This window comes from Ursus arctos, unplaced genomic scaffold (assembly GCF_023065955.2).
Source record: "Ursus arctos isolate Adak ecotype North America unplaced genomic scaffold, UrsArc2.0 scaffold_33, whole genome shotgun sequence".
Classification (NCBI taxonomy): Eukaryota; Metazoa; Chordata; class Mammalia; order Carnivora; family Ursidae; genus Ursus; species Ursus arctos.
In genome coordinates, this window is record NW_026623019.1 from 6,460,660 (window position 1) to 6,482,895 (window position 22,236).

A 22,236-nucleotide genomic window follows, 5' to 3' on the forward strand; every position below is an offset into this window, starting at 1 on the left:
ACATACCTGCAATCCAGGGCAGTATATTTGTAAATGACAATGGGACAACAGTGTGCTTGCAAATACTTTCGTTCCCTGGGAACTGAATATTCTTGCGGGTGGAGTCACGGTTCAGTGATTACGATAGCCAGTCTTTCTGGGTCATGTGGATGCTTGGATGATGGTGCAAGGATGATCCACACAAGGGAAAAGAAGCTGAGACCCAAACCAGAGGGAATTAAAAACAAACTTGAGCCTGTGATATTTGGTTCTATTCAGGGGTTATTAATCTGGACTGCACCAACCATTAGGGGTGCTTCATGGCTGGATATGTTTCAGGAAACTCATGAAATCCCAGATGCTTCATGGCTGGATATGTTTCAGGAAACTCATGAAATCCCAGAAATTATATGCAAAATGTATTTTCTTTCTTTTTTTTTTTTTTTTGAAGATTTTATTTATTTATTTGACAGCGCAAACGGGGAGCAGCAGGCAGAGGGACAGAGGGAGAAGCAGGCTCCCTGCTGAGCAGGGAGCCCGATGTGGGGCTCAATCCCAGGACCCTGGGATCATGACCTGAGCTGAAAGCAGCGGCTTAACCAACTGAGCCACCCAAGTGCCCCCAACATGTATTTTCTAGGTAGAGTCTCTGGAGATTTCACTGACTCTCCCAAATTAAGAGCCTCTCATGACAAACAAACAAAAAAACCAAAACCAAAAACAAAACAAACAAAAAACCCCCCACAACAGGACATAAGGAAACTCCGGGAGGTGCTGTACGTATCTGTTACATTGACTATGGAAATCGTATCATGGTGCATGCATATGTCCAAATCAAATTGTATATGTTAAATACATGCAGGTCTTTGTATATCAAGTACAACTCAATATAAAAGAAAAAAAGTTCAAGAAAGAAAAGAAGAAAGACTATCTGAGCCAAAAGAAATGCAGGACCCCTACTGACTGTTTCACCCAGCTTTTATTACAATACCCAAAAGACTCTGCCCAACTGGGAAGAATCTATGCTTCACATGCCCTGGAGGATTGCCTCCTACTTACTGGACACTTACCGTCTATCTGATATTCTGCTAAGTGCTTGGGTATAAAAAAAATGGTAAGATACACTCCTCTCCCTCGAGGCATTCAGAGACGTCAAAGCTGGGTTTTGACAAGGGGTGGGCTGATTGCACAGACGGCGGACGGAAATGTGGAGCAGGACTAGACTGGAGGCTTGTGCACCAGTCAGGAAGGTGTGCACTCTGACGAGATGTAACGGAGGCCTGGGTGAGGGTAGTGGGCATTGGGATGAAAGTGAGTGAACAGGAAGTGATGGTGGATTGAATGCCAGGGGTGAGGGGAAGGGAAGAGTGAAGATGGTGCCAGAGTGCCTAGCTTCAGGATTAGGTGAACAGTCCCCGAGTGGAGTGTCTTCTTCCCCAGGACAACCTCAGTCCTGTTCTTAAGGCCTATGAATTGGATCAGGCCCACTCAGAGTATCAAGAAAAATCAGCGGACTGTAGACACTAATCACATCTAAAAAATACCTTCACAGCAACACCTCGATCTGTGTCTTCTTGTATAACTGGGACAAGAGGCTAGCCAAGTGGACACAGCAAAAGAACCATCACACCCACAAACTAGAACCATTATGTTAAGATTCAACTGAGGTTACTTTATTTGAAGGTGACACATGAAAATGGAGTATGGCACACCTTCAAGCGTGGTTTATATTAGTTGCAAATTGACGGCTCACTAGGAAAACAGAAGGAAGTTGATTATTGGATATACCTGGTCCTACCCCTTTGCAGGATACCTTTGACCATTCAAAGCAAATATGTTCATGCCAACTAATTTACAGACACTGCTAAGAGAGCAAAAGAGGATTATACTTCAAGTAAATAAGCAGATACTTTTTACAAACATTTTGGATTGTATATCAGAGAATTTACAGGATCATGTAAGTTTAGTATAATACATTAACTTTTAACTCAGTCATTATTATCCTTATTTTATATCCCATGTTTGTTACTACAGTGTGTTTATATCATACTAAATGAAATAAGGACCGAAAAACACTTAGTGTGCTGCCTGCCGCATTATGCATGCCCAGTGAAGGTTAGATATCACTACAAGAATTACATCATGTTGTCTATTAAGAGTTTGTAAGAGGGGTGGCTGGGTGGCTCAGTTGGTTAAGCGGCCGACTCTTGATTTCGGCTCAGGTCATGATCTCGGGGTCCTGGATCGAGCTCAGCACTTGGCAGGGAGTCTGCTTGAGCATTTTCTCTCCCCACACATGCTCTTTCTCTTTCTCTCTCTATTTCCCCCACTACCCCTCCCCCAAATAAATAAATCTTAAAAAAAAATGAGTTTCTAAGACAGAAGACGGGTGATTGTTGAAATTTTAGTAAGTCGGTTTTCTCTACTTCAGACTCCTCCATTAATTTATTTTTCCCTCAAAGAGATTTTAGCTGTTTAAAAATGATACCTAGAAACTGAGGTCATGACATAATTGTACATTGTTTATATTATCCACCTTGCTCTTTTCTCAGACAAGAAACACATTTGTAGTCAGGTGTACATGTTTTAAGATCTTGACCAGACAAGCTGACTGTCCTGAGGTCTATTTTCATCCAAAGAATTCATATCTTTGGGTTGGAAATCCCTGCCGTTTGTCAGCCTGCCCATAGATATTGTTGCATGAGTGAGAAATGGAGGGTTAGAGATTTCATGCTGAGGAATTTTGCTTTCATGCCCATTTTAGACCTTGGTTGTTTTGTGACTGCCTTTTCTAAATTGACAGAAGACTTCTCATTCTTTCCTTATTCTTATAGTGATTGACTATTTTATTTCCTCTCGTGTGAGTTCTCTGCACATTTCTCCTGTCCACACACAGACTTCTGCGTCCTAGACCTGGATTTGAAGGCCGGCGTCACTAGGTTTAATGAATGAATGACTTAACATCTCTGAGCTTCAGGGTCTCCTTTGTGAATTGGAGATAGTAGCAGCAAGCCTGTAGGTTTGTTGTAGTTATTAGTGAGAAACCATAAGCACAGGGCTTGTGGCAGTCCTAAGTGTAGTTCAGCCCTTGGAGGAGGGAGCCGTGGCCTCCGGGGTGGGAGTTAATACTGAAAGGTGTTATGGTAGAGAGGAAACTGGTCTGCCATCCTCCACCGCTGCTGAGGAAACTGGGGTCCAGAAGCAAAAGTCAGAAAATAGGAAGAATTATCTAAGTGGAGCAGAGATTTTTCCTACCCTGGCTGGTTTAGTTGCATTCTGGCCTGAGAGGTTAGAGAACTTGACGGGTCGTCGTTTGAGCCTTCTGCAAGGCTCCGAATGGTTCATCAAGTGGAATCCAAACTCTAATTCAGATGGTTTAATGGTGATTGTGGTCATAGTGATAATAAAGACAGGGTCTTATTTTGCCACCTTTAATGCTTTGACATTTCAGAGCCATTTTGTATACGTTACCCCATTTTATGCTTCTGGCCTTTAGAATCAGGGTACATTTTTTATTACGACTTGTACTCTCTTTAGTTTGTTTCTGAGAAATGAGAAAGTTTAGAAGCAGCGAGGGAGCCAAGTATGATGCCAAAAGGTGGTATGCTGTTTTTCTACAAGCCCAAAGACCTACAGAAATGTGCACCCGAGTTCGTTAATACGGACGAATGCAAAGCTGTCTGTTAAGTCTTGACATACTGTTTGCAATCTTGGCATTCCACAGAACGTTTTGGCAAAAGATTATTCTTCCACCCGACAATCCAGAGCCCTCTTCATAAACTCTAGCAAAGTGTCATGTGACATCTTAAATGCTCACGCTTTCCGCTGTTTGTCGAGTACAGATGAACTCTTGAGTTAACTGTTAGGAGACTGCGCTCTGTAGGGCTGCTCTTTTAACTGGAATAGAAAGATGTTTTCCCTGAGTGGCTTTTCGGACTGGGTGATTGCTACACTGCCACTCCACGGGGCCAGCTGTGGGCACAGCTGTAGTCCGTCAGAATTATATGCGTCTTTAAATGTAATCACATCCCTCCAGCATGGGGAATCACATTTAGAAAGTCCCAAAAGATAATCATAAAGCCTCTTCGTGAAATCTTAAGCTTTCTGACAATGAAGACAATCTCTGTTTCTGTCATTTAATAAACCTCATAGGCCCAAACATTCTTTATATTTTATTATGGTAGCTCAAAAACTTACCTTCTCCCCAGTACACCCACATGTGAGCCCTATTCTGTCTTCTGAGGAGGCTTCTTTTCCTTCACGACTTGCCTGATCTATGGAGGGATTCTGCACTAATCTATCTAGTTGCCTGCATTTTTTTCTAATTACCCAGCTTCCAGATTTTTTAGCATATGGATCGCATTCCTTCCTACTCTTTCCGTTTTGTTCAGGCCACGGGAGAGTGTCAGCTAGGGTCCCGTGAGACCCGCATGTCATTTATTGGCTGTTGAGGCAAGCATCGAGGTTGAGAAAGTTGACAAGGGAACTGATGTTAACGGGCCTTCTGTGCCACACTGAGATGTTCAAACATAGACCGTGGTCAGATCCATGATTTAGAAAGATAATTATGATGGCAAGGTGGGGGATGAATTGGGGGTTTAGGGTGAGAGGAGACAAGGCAATTAGTTAGGCTGGCGTATTTCCACTAATCAATATTCTTTAGATACAGTGGCTCCTCCAATGAGGACTGCCTCCAGCTGAGCTGTCATCAGCTCTAGGATTCTCATTCTTGTCCAGAATGCTACCATGAGAGACTTTGTTAAATATCCTGTTGAAGTCTAGCCTCGTTATCCATGCAGCTTTCACATAATGGCATCAAAAAAGGAAATAAGGACTCTCCGGTTGTTCTCAATATTCCTATCCTGGCTCCTATTGACATCTTTCCTTTTGAACTGCTCACCAACCTATAATTCTTTCTAGAATCTTTCCAAGCACGAATTTTAAGGATTCTGGTGCTCAGTGCATTACTAGGCTTTATCTTTTCTTTTTCCCCCGCGTTGGAATTTGAGGTATGGATTTCTCTTTCTCCATTTTGGGGGCCTTATGTCTTGATACCTTCTTAAAGCATACTTTTATAACTGTATTCACAAATGTTTTTGGTAGCAGAGAACTTTGCATTCCCTGACTAGCTAGCTGAGCTCTCTGGCTACTTTCTCTCCTGTGGTTGGCTTTACTCCCCTCCCACCCTACTTCCGGCAATTAGTTTTCTAATATTTCCCATTTGGCATTCTCACCTATGGGAAGTATAAAAGCCAGGTAGTAGCAGAGTTGTGAAAGACTTGCTAAACACCAGTGCATATCTTTCCATATAGTTTTCTATCATATATAAACATATGATGGGGTCCCTATGTTTTTATTCTTTTTTACTCGGTGGTGCATAGTAACGACCACTGACATGAGGAGTTTGCCTTACTCAGTATTTGCAAGGACATCATTGGGCTCTGAAAAAGGAAGGTCAGTAGCGAAACAGGTCAAGAGGTGGCAGAACATGTCAGATGAGAAGCTCTGTATCACAGTAGCTTTGGGCTAACCTAGCCCACAAGCACTGGCTATAGGAATTTGGATAATATTTACTCACTGTCAACTTTGAATAAATTGTACTTTGAGATGACGGTGCAAAGGGCATCCTTGACATTTCCTCATCTGTACATAAGCAAATACAAAAATCAGATTTCATTCTGTGTATTCAGAATAGCAATCAAGGATTGCTTCTTTTTAAAAAATAATCTTGTTCTTTTATATGGAAAAATATGTACAAGTTCCCCAATTTCCAGGTCATAAAGACTCAGACATATTAAGGTGCTCTAAGTCATGGCATAATCAGCAGAGGAACCTAATGCTTCCTATTTTCCCCACCTCCCATGTCTACCTCCATTATGAGCCCCTTCCCCTATCAGGATGTTAAGATTGAAACTGACCAGAGACCTTAACACAGCAAAACACTCACAAACTCAGTACTAGTTCTAGCTTTTCAACTGTCAGTGATAGTAAGAAGAAGTAAGCTGGCATTTAAAACATGCAGTAAGGGGGGGGGGCACCCGGATGGCTCAGTCAGTTGGCGTCGGACTCTTGGTTTCAGCTCAGGTCGTGATCTCAGGGTGGAGAGATGGAGCCCCGCATTGCGCTCTGCGCTGGGCTCGGAGTCTGCTTGAGATTCTCTTTCTCACCCTCTGCCCCTCCCCCAACTCATGCTCATGCATGCTCTCTGTCTCTGTCTCTCCCAAATAAATAAATAAATAAATAAATAAATTATTAAAAAAAAAAAAAACATGCAGGGGCGCCTGGGTGGCTCATTTGGTTGAGCCTCAGACTCTTGATTTCTACTCCAGTTATGATCTCTGGGTCCTGGGATTGAGCCCCCAGTCGCACTCTGTGCTGAGCCTGGAGCCTGCTTAGAATTCTTTTTCTGCACCCCGCACCCACTCACACGCATGTGCTGTCTCTTTCTAATAACAAAACAAAACAAAAACAAAACCCATGCAGTAATGACATAATAGATAGAATTACCCATTTTTATTTTCTTCCCTTATGAAGTAAGAGTTCAAAGGAAATGGTCAAAGAAATAGTAACTGTCAAACACGTGGGTAGCACGGTTTCCTGGGCATTTTTATGGCTGTTCACCTCTTGAATCTTCACAGCGGTTCCACAATTATTATTGTAACCCCATTTGAGAGATGGAAGACCTCAGGTTCTGAGAACCTAAATGCCTTTACAAAGCACACTCTGCCGGCTGGAGAAATAGACCCCACAGGAGATTTTCTGACTCTACCTCCAGTGCCTTTGACGCTACTGTGTTTACTGCAGGCTGTCTGAGTTTCCACCGTGGGAAAGTTTGTAACTCCTCTGCAAGTTGTTGCTGGAGGAGCATTTCTGGAAGCTCTAGAGCAGCTTCTTTCTGTTAGAAGATGGTGGCCTGGCCCCAGACGGAGATCCTGCCCCTAGAAGGCCCCCATGTTTGACAGTATCTGCCTCAAAATTCTCTAAACCTTCCTTTTGGTGGCCAGACCAGCAGGACCATCCAGGTGGGCAGCCCCAAGCCCATACTGGTCCCCGTTAGGGTGCCAGCCTCCATTTCTCTCCTTCAAGGCTCCCTCCCACCCTCTCCCCTATACAGGGGATCGACTAGGTGCCCTAATGAGCCCTGAGACACATGGCTGTGGGATCATTCTAGAGCCCTATAGGCAGGCCCTAATTCCGGGAGAGTGCCCTGGTAAGCAGATGGCCAGTACACAGTTTCTTTAGCTGAGTCACTTGAGATTGGACCTCTAGTGTGATGTGGACGTACTGACTTGGGGTGACTTGAATTGATTATAGAGACAGAAACCCTGCAACAATATTTTGTCCAGTGCGCTGCACGGCTAAAGATGGTTCCATAGGTGGCAGGAACTTTAAGGGGTCTGAGATCTGACCCTGGGTGCGAGCTAGTAGGTTAGCTTGCTCCAGTTTAATGATGCTGGCAGAAGACAAAAGGAGAGCTTATTACTCATAGCAATAGCAGTAGCCAGAGTATTATCATTTTCTTGTGCCAGTTCCTTAAGGTGACACAAAAAGGGCCAGACAGCATTTGCACACTTAGTGTATTGTGTTACACGAGGGAAATTCTGAGCGTAGGGAATCCAAATCCTTTATAATGGATGAAAGCAGGCCTGACGTTTGGCTTGGGAGGGAGAGACAATCCCGGTCAGTTTTCCAAAGCTGTTTAGTGTAGAAACATCCTGTAAAAGATAGTCCAGAAAGGCAGTCAAGTGCCTCTGCTCCCAAGATGTGGATAAACCTGAGACCTTCGGGGAGAATTGGCTCTCAGCAGTAGGTTGTGATTCCCCCTCTTGATTGCAAATGTGCAAGAACAGCAGAATGGCGACCCCAGCCTGCCCTGGATGGCCCTACATCTTCAGGATTATCTCTAAATACAAGTGGTTTCTAAAAGAAAAGACAAGCCAGAAAAGAAGGAACATGGGAGTTGGGAAAGACACGATTCTATCCCTTGTGGATCTGCATATGACCCTGACCGTTTCCATCCAAGGTCGTTTCCGATTCTGCAGTCCTGTCCACTGGCAGCACCGTTTATCTCACAGTTTGATTTGGGAGCTGCTCACCTGTATTTAAAGTATCCCTTCCTCTAGCCTGTGTGTTACAGTGCTCAGAAGCATCACCATTGCAATGTTCTATTCAGTTAGGGGACTGTCTCCAGAAGACCCCCGTATAATTTTGTTTTGTTATATGATAAAGACAATGCAACAGTCCCTTCACTCCCATGAATATATCGATACAGCTTGAATGACAGGTTTTCAAGTAGCATCTCTGTCCTCTGTGGATCGTGGATCAGAGGAAATGAGAAATGATGAAGTTAGTTGGACCTCAGGGAAGTAGTTTCAATAGGGTCTCTGGGGGATAAAGGAATAGTTTGAAACTCCTGGATGGCAGGGCAGAGAAAAACCAAGTATCAGGAAAAAAGAAAAAAAAAAATGGCTATGGTGGGTGGTGTATTTGAAGTCATTCCACACTTTATCCTGGAGCCCATCCTGCTATCGGGCTTTGAGAATAGATCTTAAAATGGAGTTTTACTATTCCATCTCTTTAGTTTTCCTTGGCTTTTTACAGGAATGTAGGCGGTATATTCTAAAATGAATGTCAGGGAGTGTTTTTAAAGGAGCATCTCAAACGCAGTTGTGTTTGCTCACTTGTCACTGTCACCCTCCATCCTGGACGCCCGGCTCAGCTTCAGCTGCATGCACTGTGTCCACGCCAAAGTCTTCAGCCCTGGAAGCACATGCTGGTGGCTGTCCCTCCGTGGCCACGCTCCTCTGCAGAAGCTGCCGCCACGAGCACCAGTGACTTGGCTACAAAGCAGTGATGTTTACGCTGCTATGCCTAACTGAACTTCGCGGTGGTTAAAAGCCCCAGTTTTTCATTTCCTGGCTGGTATTTGCAATGTGGAATTGCAACACCACATCTACGTGCATTTTTGCCTTTTAAATGTTCTGTGGTGTTGCAACACTCGAGAAATTCCCAGGATCCTTCGACTTCCTACACATACGGGTTTGTAAAGTCAGGACCGACTCACCATGTCAGAGTCACCTTCTCGCGCCCCTGCCGTGTAATTCTGATTTCGCACTGCATGTCTTTAGATGGTCCCTGTGCTGTCTTCCAGCTCAGGCTTCACTCTTGCGGACACCAATAAAAAGACAAAGAAGAATTAAAAAAAAAAAAAAAAGATGTTAGCTTCTTCTTCCAAGAGCAATTGAACTTAAACTATTCTCCCTATTGTTTTATGTGAAGTCTCATTTAAAATATTTTATTAATGCAAAGACGTGCACATTCAGGGCTAAGGACCAGTGAACAGTAGCCATAGCAACCGGGAAGCCATTCGGGAGGAGAAAAAAATGCAGTAAAGAGTAAGTGTTTTAATCCTTAACTTTAATCCCTTTACTTCCTGTTCTCGAAATGAAATATAATTCAGGCACCATGGAGTGCTGCGATTTTTCTCTGAAAGGGATGTTGGCCAAAGAGGATTAGGAATGGACAGACGTGTTTAAGGAATTTAATCACACAATTTGTTGTCAAACTTTTGAGACCAGGAGTGACCAGTTCCTTTGAGTGGCGTCAATAAGAACCAACAAAACTTACTTTGAAACTGATTAGACGGTTGGCACAGGGGGACACCTCTGTTTGCTGTTACTGTTACATCATTTTAGCCCATAGTCATGCCATGAGAAACCAAGGAATTTGCTTAGTCCCCCAGTGGGGAGGTTGAGGACTTGGGGGGGAGGGGGTGTCAGGTTGATCGAATAGAGATATTCTCTTGATCTTGGAAATACTAGGGAAAAATGAAGTCACCAGTATCTCGCACACTTCCTTTCCTTGATGTCTGATTACTATGGGAGTCTTACAGGGATGTGTGCTTTCCATTGTTAGTACACATTCGGGTTTCTGCTAAACAGCACAGGCTTTAGTTAACGTGGACGGTAAAGCAAGTTCTCAGAAGGATAGATAAGTATTATTTCTCAATGTCTCCACTTTTCGTTTCTAAGATTTTCTTTTATATGGACTACCTCTGACTTGTTAATTTCTGATTAAAAATAAAATTCCTAATTTTCTTTCTTTAAAGTCAGACCAAAACCATGCCCCCCAACACGGGCTTAAACTGTTGGTTGTTTGACTCTACAGTACATCTGTTCTTCCTAGTTCTACTTGGGAGGATTTTTGGGGACAACAGGAAGACATGGTTTTTATGGCACTTTTCCTTCCCTTGGCATATACATGAGTACTTTGATAAATTTATTTCTAGTGGACTAAAAGTTACCAGTGCACAGGGCTCTTTGCAGAGATCTGAAGTAGCTACAACTTGGGTTAGCTTCCTTCAGTGTCAGAATGTGAAATTACTTCCAAGAATAGCATCTTCCCAAGGGGGCGCTAATAATGAAGACAGACAAGCAACATGAGGCCTCGAGCATGTGAGAGTGGAGTTAGACATGGTGGACTGCTGAGTCTGAAGTTCCTTGTAGACCTTGAGAACAAAAGTATATGCGCTAAGGCCTGCAGATGGCAGGACATCTGGGGAAGAGAAATAGCATCTCACTCTCAGCTTAGAGGACAGCATGTGACATTGACAACACGTGTTTCCACGTCCTCGTCTTGAGCTGGTGTTCTTTCTCCCCTTTCGGTCAGAACCAGCAGGACTGATGTAGTCTAGGGAGAGCGTCTGAGATGTGACCTGGGCACCGTGAGTGGCTGCTGGCAGCCCTCATCATCCTCCCATGCTTCCCTTGGACTTCTGGCTTTCTAGTCTGGATTTCTGGAACAGGGTTAAGTTTTTGAGAAAAGACTGGAGTTCATTGCAGGAGATGGATGGTAAGAAAGATGAAGTATTGCCCGTGTCCAAAGGAGGAATGGTAGATTCTGAAAAGGGAAATCGCTTTGGCAGAGGCTGTAGAGATTACAGAAAGCCTCCAAAGGAGTCCAGTTGCTGTTCTGGGCTTGACCCTAAAGAACTTCTCTGAACCAGGCCTCCTTCTGATGACTAAAGAAAAGAGCTTCATTTCACCCAAGGATCAAAAGGTCATCTGATTCATACATCATTCTAAGGCATACAGTCCTTGGATGAGAGCAGGGAGATTACTTTCAGTAAAGTGCTTCTCAGTGTTGACAAAAGAACACCATGGGCAAGCTCTTACGTTGGTGGCATTACCCCAGGGGGAAGAGGCTCTGGAGGAATATCAGGCTGTATGTGAAGCAGTCATGGGGGAACCAGGGGTATAGCTGGTCATCTGGTCACCAGGTGGCAGAGGATTAAAGTTCTTGTCTTGGCTGTGTAGGTTGTCACAGAGGGGGCTAGTGTGCGCCATTTTGGGCCCACTGGGCTCAAAATTGCTGTGTTCTGCTTACCAAATATATGTTAGATGTTGAATCTTTAAGAACAAGGTAGAAAATTGGATTTGTTCCCAGCCCTTCCAGATGAATGAGAGATAGGAAGTATAAATGTAACGAATTAGCATTTCCTATTGGAATGATTGCTCATTTGCACATTCCAAGAGGCAATATATAAATGTGAATAGTATTATCTAGTGAAATTTGGCATGAACAGGAACTGAGTATTATAAGAAATAAACTTCCCAAGTGTCTATTTTTTTAACTTCTGTTAAGATTTCACTTGGCTGGTTCCTATCTTATTCTTGGTGGATAATGTCGGCATGCTTACTCTGCTTCCCTCCTCTTCCCCCCATAGTGCGGGCAGACCTGATTTTATCTGTCTTTAGGGGCTGCTCTTAGGGATAAGCATGGATTAATGAGTCCTTAGCAACTATTGATTCATTTTTTAGTCATTCATTGTTCCTGCATTTCCCCAAACATTTCTGGAGGAACTTTCATGTGAAAAGAAGCACCATTTTAGCTTACATGATCAAACAGACATGGTTTCTGTTTACAAGGAGCTTTTTTGTCTGCTGTCTCACACACACACAGAATTTTTTTAATAAGTACTATACAGTGTAGAAAACTGCAGGTCCCCTCAAGGTGATAGAAATTGCCATTGCTGGGCACCTGGGTGGCTCAGCCAGTGAAGCGTCTGCCTTCAGCTCAGGTCATGATCCCAGGGTCCTGGGATCGAGTCCCGCATCAGGCTCCCTGCTCGGGGGAGGTGGGGAGGGTGTTCTGCTTCTCCCTCTGCCCCTTCCCCCAGCTCATGCTCACTTGCGCGCGCTCTCTCTCGCAAAAATAAACATTTTTTTTTTAAAAGAAAAGAATTAATTGCCATTGCTATTTAAAAAGGAAGGAATGACTTTGGAATGCGAAGGCCTGGGGAACTTCAGGGAAGAGTGACACTGAACGGGGCCTTGGAGAGTATGCAGAGTGTGTAGTAGATACACAGAGACCGGACGAAAGGGGGCTCCAGGTGCAGGAGGCTCATGGCCGAAGAGCATCAGGAGCCTTGAACAAGCAGCATGCAGGAGAGTACCTGGGCTCTGTGTGGCTCGGAGGCTCGGGACATGTGGCCACGTAGCTAGGAGACAGCCAGCCTGGTAAAGCCGGGGCTGTAGGTGATGCTTGCTGGAGAGTCGCTAGAGGGCTTTGCGGGTAGGGAAGTGGCCTTGTCAGTGGTGCGCTTCTGGGGAATTAAACTGAGCGCAGAGCATGGGATGGATGGGAGAGCAGAAACAAGGGCTCTCCATTGAAATGACGGCCTTCAACTTTTACAAGGAGGCATTTTAAAAAATTGTCCAAACACTCATGCATGTTAAAATCAGCCTTAAATCTTTTTCAGACAATCCATTTTAATTAAATGAAAGGAAGGAAAAAATGAGTTCTGCCGTTAGTCTCCCCCCACATTTGCTACACGATAGCACCGGCGGGGGCTCTAGTCAGAAATCAATTCAAAGGGAGACAATAAGGATCTGGTAAGATGGACAGGGGAAGTAATTGTGAGATAGCTGGCTGCTTTAATTAAACTTTGAGAATACTTGAATAGAAAGAAAAATGCTACACTTGACTGGATGGGCTAGAATGTGTGCGGTCACACTGGTGCGCTGAGCGTGGTTAGGAGGGATTTATGAATCTGAGGCAGAAGTAAACCCTTCATCGTGCACGGAGTCTCCACAGCCTCATAACCCGGCCCCGAAGGGTGAAGGAAGATGGGTTTTTTTGTGACAATGTGAAATACCTTATTAATATTTCTCTAATTGTCTTAAACATACAGTCCACCCTTCAATTTCGTGTTCTGCTTTTGTGATGTTCCTCCAGGTGTAGTTTGAATCTACCCTTGACTGTGTCCATTTGCGATTGTTTTTCACTCAGGGAAACAAACAAAACAAAACAAAACAAAAACAAAACCTGTAAGATTCTTGGTGTCAGTTTTAGAATACTATCGACTTAAGAAGAAAATGGTGTTTTTACAAATGTAGCGATACAGAAAATCCAGAGCTGCGTGCCCTTCTGATTTCAACGTCCTTTCAAAACTCAACCCCAAGTCTGTGCAGGATTGCTAGAGAGCAGTACCGACTCGGGTAAGTGAGACGTGGAAATGAGGTATTAACGTCCCACAAGTGTTCTGAAAAGGCTTTGTGGTTGGCTTCGATTTCTAATATTTTGGACTTTTTTAAGAGAATGAAAGCTAGCTACATTCTTCTGAGATAGAATAATTTCATGGTGATATTCGTGTGCAAAAATTATGCTAACATCTCAATCCAGAGACCATTTGGCCCCAGATTCTGTCTTCTGAGGAAAAACAAGACCCCAGGGGATTCTAACAGGTATCCTTCCCAGCAACCATAATCGTTTCTACTGAGAAAAATAAATTTAACTACGTACCACACAAGCCACTCTCCTCAGGTCCTGTCGTGTAATACTGTAATAACCCCACAGAGTTGGTGTTGTCACCCCCAGTCTGCAGAGATCACTACTGAAGCCTTTCGAGGCTAAACATCATGCCAAAGGCCACCTATTGTAGGCGGCAGAACTGAAATTTGGGCTTGTGAATTTGAATTTGAATTTGATCCATTGACCCTAAAGTTCCCATTCTTTTCCCTTTGTCATATTGCTAGACTATGGTATGCAAAAGGAAGAGGTTGACACAAAAGGAGAGAGAGAGAGAGAAATACCTAAACAATAGATAGGAGAAAAAGAAAATCTAAGTACATGTTATACAGTGTTACGGTGCTTCCACACTGAATATTAATGAAAAAAAAGTAACAATAGAAATCGTAATTGGCATTGATCGAATGCGGTATACTGTGTGTTAGTGAAATACTTAGCTCACGTTGTCTTGTGTTCCCTACCACTAACAACAACCTTGGAAGTTAGGGGGCATTACCCACATCGTACAGCGAAAACTGAGCTAAAGAGATGTTAACAACTTGTTTTATCGTTGTCTAACGTTTCAATAAGTAAGGACACGAAAGCTCAAATCCAGGTATTCTGGGCCCAGAGCCTGCCCTCTTATCTCTCGTGCTCTGTAGCAGAGATAAGCTGCCGTGGAAGCGCTTGTGAACGGCTTCGTGTCAGACTGCGCTGTTTTATAGAGAGAACTCACGCTCTGCCAGAGACTGCACATGTCCTCTGGTGCCAGAGAATATTTTGCTCAAGTTTGCAAATGGCACTGAAGTGGGAAATGAAGTCGCCCGCTGAGTGACACACAGCCGAGAGACTCTGTGCCACCCAGTAGCACTTACAGAGTTCGCTTCTGAACGTAAAGGGCCTTCGGCGATACCGAGCTTCCCCTGTGGAAAAAGACCTTGGGAGTTTACTTAGTGGTGAGTTTTATCTGAGCCACTCTGTCAACCCCACAGGACACGGACCTGAGATGTCTTGTGCAGGGCTCTAGTTCCAAGGCCTCGCAGAGTTTTGGACACGTGGTGAGGGCTCAGTAAATGGAATGGATGGATGGATGGATGGATGGATGAAAACGTAACATGGATTTTAAAAAGCTACTGATTCTTTTAGGCTGCATTGGCAGAAGTAGAGAGTCTAGAACAAGGGATGTGTTTGTCCAGGTCAGATGCTAGTGCAGTCTGTCAGTACTAGGGTATCATTTCCGCATTTGCACACCCAGTGAGGTCCAGTGTCAAGAGGACTTGGAGGGGTGAGTGGAATGAAATGGTACACCGGAGCGCAGGGACTGACAGTTCAGGTAGGTGACTTCTTTGTGCCAGGCATTCTTAAATGCATTCTAAGTCTGTGCCGTTTCTCGGAGTAACCGAGACGGCTCCGTGCTATCATCCTGATTTTACAGAAGGGAGACTGCAGGCAGGCTGGTGAATGTACCGGCCCAGGCTCACGCAGTCACTGAACCACAGTCTGTTAAGCTAAAATGCCCAAACTCCTCCTGCTTCACTGTCCTGTTATCTGTATAAAATCTGTAGATGTTCAGCCTGGGACAAAACACTGCTGCGGGAGGGCCGACACACTAGCTGAGGGCCGACACACTCTCAGGGCTGAAATCCGGTGATGCTACAGCAGTTTGCGGCTTCTCCAATATTAAAAGAGCCGTAAAGTAGACCATGAGCAAAGTTGCTCTGTGTGGTCTGCGGGTGGAGGGGAGAGATCCCTCCCCAACCCTGGGCATGGAAATCGCAGGGAGGCAGATTACAGTTCAGCTTGAGGCAGAACTTTCTAATAATCAGATGTATTTAACAATGGAGGGCACCACGTTGGAGGGAAGTGAGTTGTCAAAGATGTTTAGACAAAGGCTAAGCTGCCACCAGGATATGCAGTAACACCCCACATTTAAATTTAAATTAATTAAAATTCAATTAAGTTACATTGAAAGTGGTTCTTCAGTTGCAAGTGCTCATTAATCACATGTGACCGGTGGCTCCTACTTAGCTCAGAGCAGAACTTCTGTGACGGAGGAAGGTCCTGTGGGACAGCATTGCCGTAGAGCGGGCCCAAGGGAAGATTGGACCCCAGTCCCTTTTTACTTTGACATCTGTTTCTGTGAACAGTTCCCCTCAATCAGCATGTTTGACTGAATAGCCAGCAGTTTTGTTGTATCTGTTATACTGGAATGGATGTTTTGTGTTTCTTACTGAGATACACCCCAGCCTGTGCTTCTATGCAAGTATTTTGATGTGTTCATTAATCAGCCACAGGTAAAATTTCTGGCCTTTGGAGTCACTGCAAACTGGATAGGTATCCCCTGTTACAGAAATTCAGGTGCGCAATTGGCCAGTACCTCATGTTCCCAAAGAGGTTTCTTCCAGTTCTGTTTTTCTAAGTCTCCATTATCATTTCTTTTCCTTTTTGTAAATTGGTCACTCCCGAAGGAAATGAATTTGATAGCAGATTGTTGGAGATTAATTACCTATGATATGCCAAAACCACTTCATAAATGTCAGTGCTGAGGAATCCCCTAGAGAGAGAATTTTTAGATTCAACTGGAAATTAATTGTAATTAATAGAATAGGTTAATTCATTGTAATTATTTTTAAGGCTTTCGGCAATGAGTTAATTCCCCAAGATCCACATTGCTCAAAGTGTCATGGAGAATGCTTGATGAGAATGTTCTGGTACTAAACCTTAACACTCTGGAAAAAAAAAAATCCTACTTGTCTTTCCTTCTGGCTGAGTTTCTTCAGAAACATATTTTGGTGGCATTTGATTTCTGGAGAACAAAGGAATCCCTATAAGGTGGTGCATACACACACGCAGCCCAGATAGACTCTGCTCGTTGGAGAAAGGGAAAACAAAAGCCTTTTGATTGTGCCTCGTTTTCTTTGGAAGTATGTCTCACTTCAGACTAACAGAATGCCTTTGCTCTTGGAAGAAAATGTAATGGAACTGAAAATTGAAGAATCTGGGCCTTTTTCCCTTTCCTAATTATTTCCACTTGACTCACTTAATCTTGGACGATTATTCAATCATATCTGAAATGAGAAAATGACGGGAGTAGAATTTCCGTCTCTTGTTTCGAGAGCTTATAAACATTAACAGAATAGTCTTGAACAAAAAACAAATACAAATCACAATTGACGATGACTTGTTTTTATATATTAGGAAAAATCCCTGCATTGTTGGGGAAGCAGCTCAAGTTTCCAAATGTAGGAACCTTGTCGAGCCTTGATGGGTGATTTCATTATTAACGTTGAAAAACTATCATTTGGAACACATATTTTATAATGGGAGATTGTACAGAAGCTAAGGAGCCAATGTGTTTACTTGCACCTGGATAGGCTGAGAAACTAAGCGTGAGAATGGGTCATTGAAGCCCAGGATCATTAACACTCCAAGACTCACGGATTGGTTTTGGAGAGTTGGAGATGTCTCATTTCCTCCTAGTTCGTCCATGAACCTGACTGCATGTTCGTGAGCAGAAGGATGTATGCAGCCCTAAAAATCCTAAGAGCTAGATCAGGACTCCATATGCAGTAATACTTCCTGACAATCAGGACTGTCTAAAGTTGAGGCTTAGTGCCAAGAGGAAGAAGCAAGTGGCCCACAACTACCAGGAGTCAAGCCGAGCCTGAGAGCCCCTTAATGGGGTTGCTGTAGGGGAGTCATGCTGACAATGAAGGTTTGGTCCCAGTGACCCCTGAGGCCCCTTCGAATGCTGAGTATTCTTGTAAATTTGGGTTTTGTGTTTAACTTGGACTCCACAGATATGCTTTTAGCTTTGTCCATAATGGCCCAGACCACCCCACTTCCAATAATCATCTGTTTACTGTGCCTCTGGTGTCTGGGAGGAGCGGGACCCAAAGAGAAGGAAACAGTGTGCCTCTGAGCATCCTGTGAGTGCCGCTGTGGGGCTCTGTGCATTCCTGAGCCACATCACGTGAACTTCAGGATGTTTACTAAGTTGGGTGCTCCTGGAAGCAGATGGTGAGCCAACGGTTGAGGTGCGTGTGAGTTATGAAAGAAGCGATCCCAGGAGAATCTGGGAGAGGAATGAGGGAAGGGGAAGAAGGTGGGCAGGAGGGACCCCATATGGGGTTCTGGAGATGACGCACGTCTCAGAGTTTGTCCCACTTAGAGGCAAACGGGCACAAGTGACTGGTTCCTTTGTGTGTTTGGGTGGGGAGTGGTCTGCTGGCTGTTGGCTGTAAAGGACACAGAAGCTGGGGGACAGGCACACCAAGGCTGGGGGAGGGGGTCAGCACAGAGCTAATCAAAGGGGTCAGAGGGGATCTGGGCAGAACAGCAGCAGCCTTTGTGCCATACTTCTGCTTATCTGTATCTTTTCAAACTCTCCATGAGTGGAGGTCCTTAAGACAGGACCACATGATATTTTTTAGACACAGCCACATACCACCAGAGATTGTAACTTCCTTCAGATAGAGCATCGTGTCTCATTCTTACAGATCTCATCGGCGCTGTATGTTGTATCCCCATGCCGGGCCCTCCCTGCCAGAGGCCCGGGGAGTTTTGGAAGTTCGAAGGGCAGTCAGTCAGCCAGGTCCTCGTGGGCTTTATAACACAATTGTGCAGATTAAACTCATCACAGGAAACAAAGCCCCAAACACAGGTCCAATCACAGGATTGTTGAAAGCAAATATTCTGCAGCCCTCCCTGCACCATGGAGGCCACTGTGGGACGGAGGCCACTGTGGGCCAGCCTGGTCAGAAAAGATTGCACTCAGGAGGCAGGCCACAAACTGGGTCTTGGAGAAGCTGCACTGGGAGAAGAAAGGCCATCCCAGGCCAAAGGGGTGTGCAGCCGACGATGAATGGGATGCTTGCCGACAGCAAGGCAGTGCTCTGTGAGCTCTCGTTCTAGAACTGTCTTCCTCTTGATAGGCACTCAGCTAATTTCCCCAACTCCTTCAAGTCTTTGCTCGAATATATCTTTCCAATGAGGCCACAGTTCTCCCCAGCATTCCCGGGCTAGTTACCCCTTCTCTTTTTTCTCTTTTTTCTATAGCAGTTACCATCTTCTATGAAATTTACTTATCTGGTTAGTTTGTTTGCTGTTCAGTGCCTCTAGAATGTGAGCTCCTCAGGGGGCATCTTCTCAGCTCTGACTGATGGTGTATGTCAAGCCACTAGAACAGTGCCTGGCATATGGTTGAGGCCCAAAAAGTATTTTTTTCAGTGAATGAATGAGAAGGATACAGAAGAGCTACTCTGGAACTCATGGGGTTTGGTTAGGGCAGCAGAGTTGAACAATGGCAATGCCATTCACGTTCTGCAGTACAAGGCAAGGTCCCCAGTGCTGTGTGACACAGCAGCCAGCCCTTTAAAATAGATGAACTGGTGATAAGTGGGTTCAAATGTCACTTCCTTCTGTAAAGACCAATAAAGTTTCCTTAAAGGGCAAGTTCTTTGCTGTCTCCTACGGGCAGGTGATTAGACAGTATTGGAAATTTTTTTAGCTCTTTTTATAAACCTGTGACAGAAGACAAAAATCCAAATTGTTTTTAAGACACAGATCTCATGTAACCATTTCTCATGATGAGGTCTGCAGGGAGACATAATAAGAAATGGTTGCATGAGGTTCGTGTCTTAAAAACAGTTTGGTTTTTATAATTCCGAATTTCTACAAGCTATTTCCTGTTCCCATAACCAGAAAGATCTCAGCTCTCCTCATCAGGATTTGTAGAGACCGGTGGCTCTGAAAGTATTGTCGCTAGACCAACAGCGTCATCGTCACCTGGGAGCTTGTTAGAAATGCACCCCAGACTTGATGAGCAGCTCTGTAGCAGGGCCCACGGGTGATTCCGATACATGCCCAGGTTGGAGAACCATAGTTAGAGATCATCCCCCATTGGGAAAATTTCTATCTTCTTTTACATTCTTATCAACTGAGAAGATGTTGAAACATACAGTATGTAATTTGTTGTATATAAATAGTTGGGTTTCTTACTCCAACTATAAAACTATCATATGGAAGGACATCCCTCCCAGGAGATCCTGCTATATCTTCCTGCCTCGCCCTTTAGATAATTCCTGGACTAGAGAATGTTTAAGAGCCTTAAATGATCTGGAAGGCCCTTTCCTGGTCTAATAATCTGGGAGGGAGAGGATAATACTAAACTTGCACATCATTACTGCATTCCTATGCGTATGGCCTTCCTTTGGAAATTACGTTTAAGTTCCCCAAGGCTTGTTTGATTTAAGAAGCACTTTCTAGAACCATGCCTAATCCCAGAGAAAACCAAATTAACGTTCCCCACAAAGTCGTATGGAATCACACTCTCAGAAACCATGAATACTTGTTGAAGCTATGGAAGAGTTGCCTGCCTTTGACTCCGGGAATGTCCATGGCCGTGAAATTCCTTGGAAAGATGGCATCAGTACTGATCATTGTAAAACCCTAGAGTAATAGAAAGCAGAGAGACGTTCGCATCTATGCTCAGTAGAACATATGGGCCCCAGATCACATTGTAACGATGAAATATAAATTAAAAGTGATCACCAGAACTCATTCGAAGCCTTGATTTTTTTCCAGTTTTTCTTACGCGGCATGTGTTAGGTTAGTACCAAAATAACAAACATACCTTCCAAAAGCCCTGAGAGGGTTAGCCATTAATTCAGAGGGTCTTGGTCAGAGATTGCAATGTGGCAAAGCTGAGGAAATTGAAATGTAATTATGGCTAGCTCACCACATGTGTTAAATGCTCTTTCTCTAATACTTAGGGTCACTATGCCATTTTCATATTCTTGGACTAAGACCTGGACATGTGTTTGTCTCTTTACGGAGCTTGTTGAGATCCAAGAAATGCTAAAGTTACAGAGTAGTAACTCACTGATGTTTTGTGTGTGTCTCTTGTTTTCTTTGTGATCAGAGTATGGGTCACAGTCATTGTCCGTAGAGTGCTGGTGTAGTTAACATGCGGCTCTCCAGATGAAAAAGGCCCAGTTTGTAGCATTTGCTAATTTCCGTGGTGTAAATATTCTCATCATGACCGATTTCAAGCTCTCAGTTTGCCATCATTGCATGGAAAATTTGGGAAACATACACACGAACGGCACTCTTGGATTGGTGCGAGCCAGCTCCAGCACATCACTGGAATGTGAAAAATTTGGAAAGCAGAGGAAAGGATTTAAAAAAAAAAAAAAAAAAACATAATATTGCTGCTGGGAAAAAAATCAGTTTTAATACTGGATTTTATAATGCTTCCTTACAGTATTTTGTCTGAGTGTTTTATATAATGATCATTCTGTATATATAATTTTGTGTTTTGCTTTTATCTTCATGGACTTCAGTTTAATGGTTGCATAATAATGCATCAAATTGATGTGAGATCATTTATTAGCCCTAGTTGGACATTTAAATAACCTTCCCTAAGTATGGATATTGCTAGAAATAATGCTCTGTATTATTAAAACATCAGGTATAAATCTTCCTTCACCTCTCTGGCTGTTTCCTTAAGACAGATGCTAAGATGAAATGATTTCAGTTATGACTCTTGAAACAGTATTCCCAGATACCATCTAGAGAGTTTGTGTCAGTATATACCCCTACCACCACCAACGCTTATGAATGCCTCTCTCACTGTACCTTTACCGCCACTCCTTTTTTAAAGGTTTTGTTAGTCTGATAAGTTTTTGAAAAGTTTTGACATTGCATTTCCTTGCAAACGTGCTGAACATCGTTTATTCTCATTTCTATTTCTCCTTTGTAAAATCTTTGTCTTCATACCAAGGGCTGCACAATGAGGCAGTCCCACCTCACACAGAAGGTAATTTCCAGGCTGGAGAAAGTTTAAAAGCCTTCAGTGATCTGGTCGGCCCTTTCCTGGTTCTAAGGAACGGACTCTCCTCACATCACTGCTTCCATCTTATTTCTCTTCTCCAAGCCCCAGGCTTGTGTCGCTCTAGTCTTACTCTTCTCAGACCATCCAGACAGGGGGGTTCTTCCCCCACGTATCTGCAAGGCTCCCACCCTCCCTCCTTTTGAGGCTCTTTGCGAGAGCCCTCTCCAAGAGGCTTCGCCAGCCCCTCCGCCTAAGGTCGCAGTGCCCCCTGTTCCAGCAGTCTCCCTGCTCTGCACTTCTCTTCCCCACGTTATTAACTGCTGCTGACATGGGATATTGTGCGCTGTTCACCGGCTGCCTCTGGAGTAGAAATTCTATACGGCAGTTGTCCTAGAGCCTGGAGGAGCATCTGACGCTCCATAAATACTCGCTGGGGGAGTTGGTGTATTCCAGCCATATATCCGAAGGTTTAGTTTTGTCTTAATAAAAGCAAAATCAATGCATATGCTCTCTTTAAACACTGAAGATGCTAACTATTTGCAGTATCTGTAGCAAATACTGTTCTATGTTTTTAAGGTATTATGTTTTTACAGAAGCAGAAGATTGATATTTTTCTGTCTCTAAACCTCTCATTG

The 22,236-nt window shown here is 43.9% G+C and overlaps 1 protein-coding gene across 2 annotated transcripts in view; it reads left to right on the forward strand.

The window, feature by feature from the left end:
• Positions 1 to 22,236, forward strand: part of GLIS3 (GLIS family zinc finger 3) — a 443,148-nt gene that overhangs the window by 354,636 nt on the left and 66,276 nt on the right. The window lies entirely within an intron of this gene.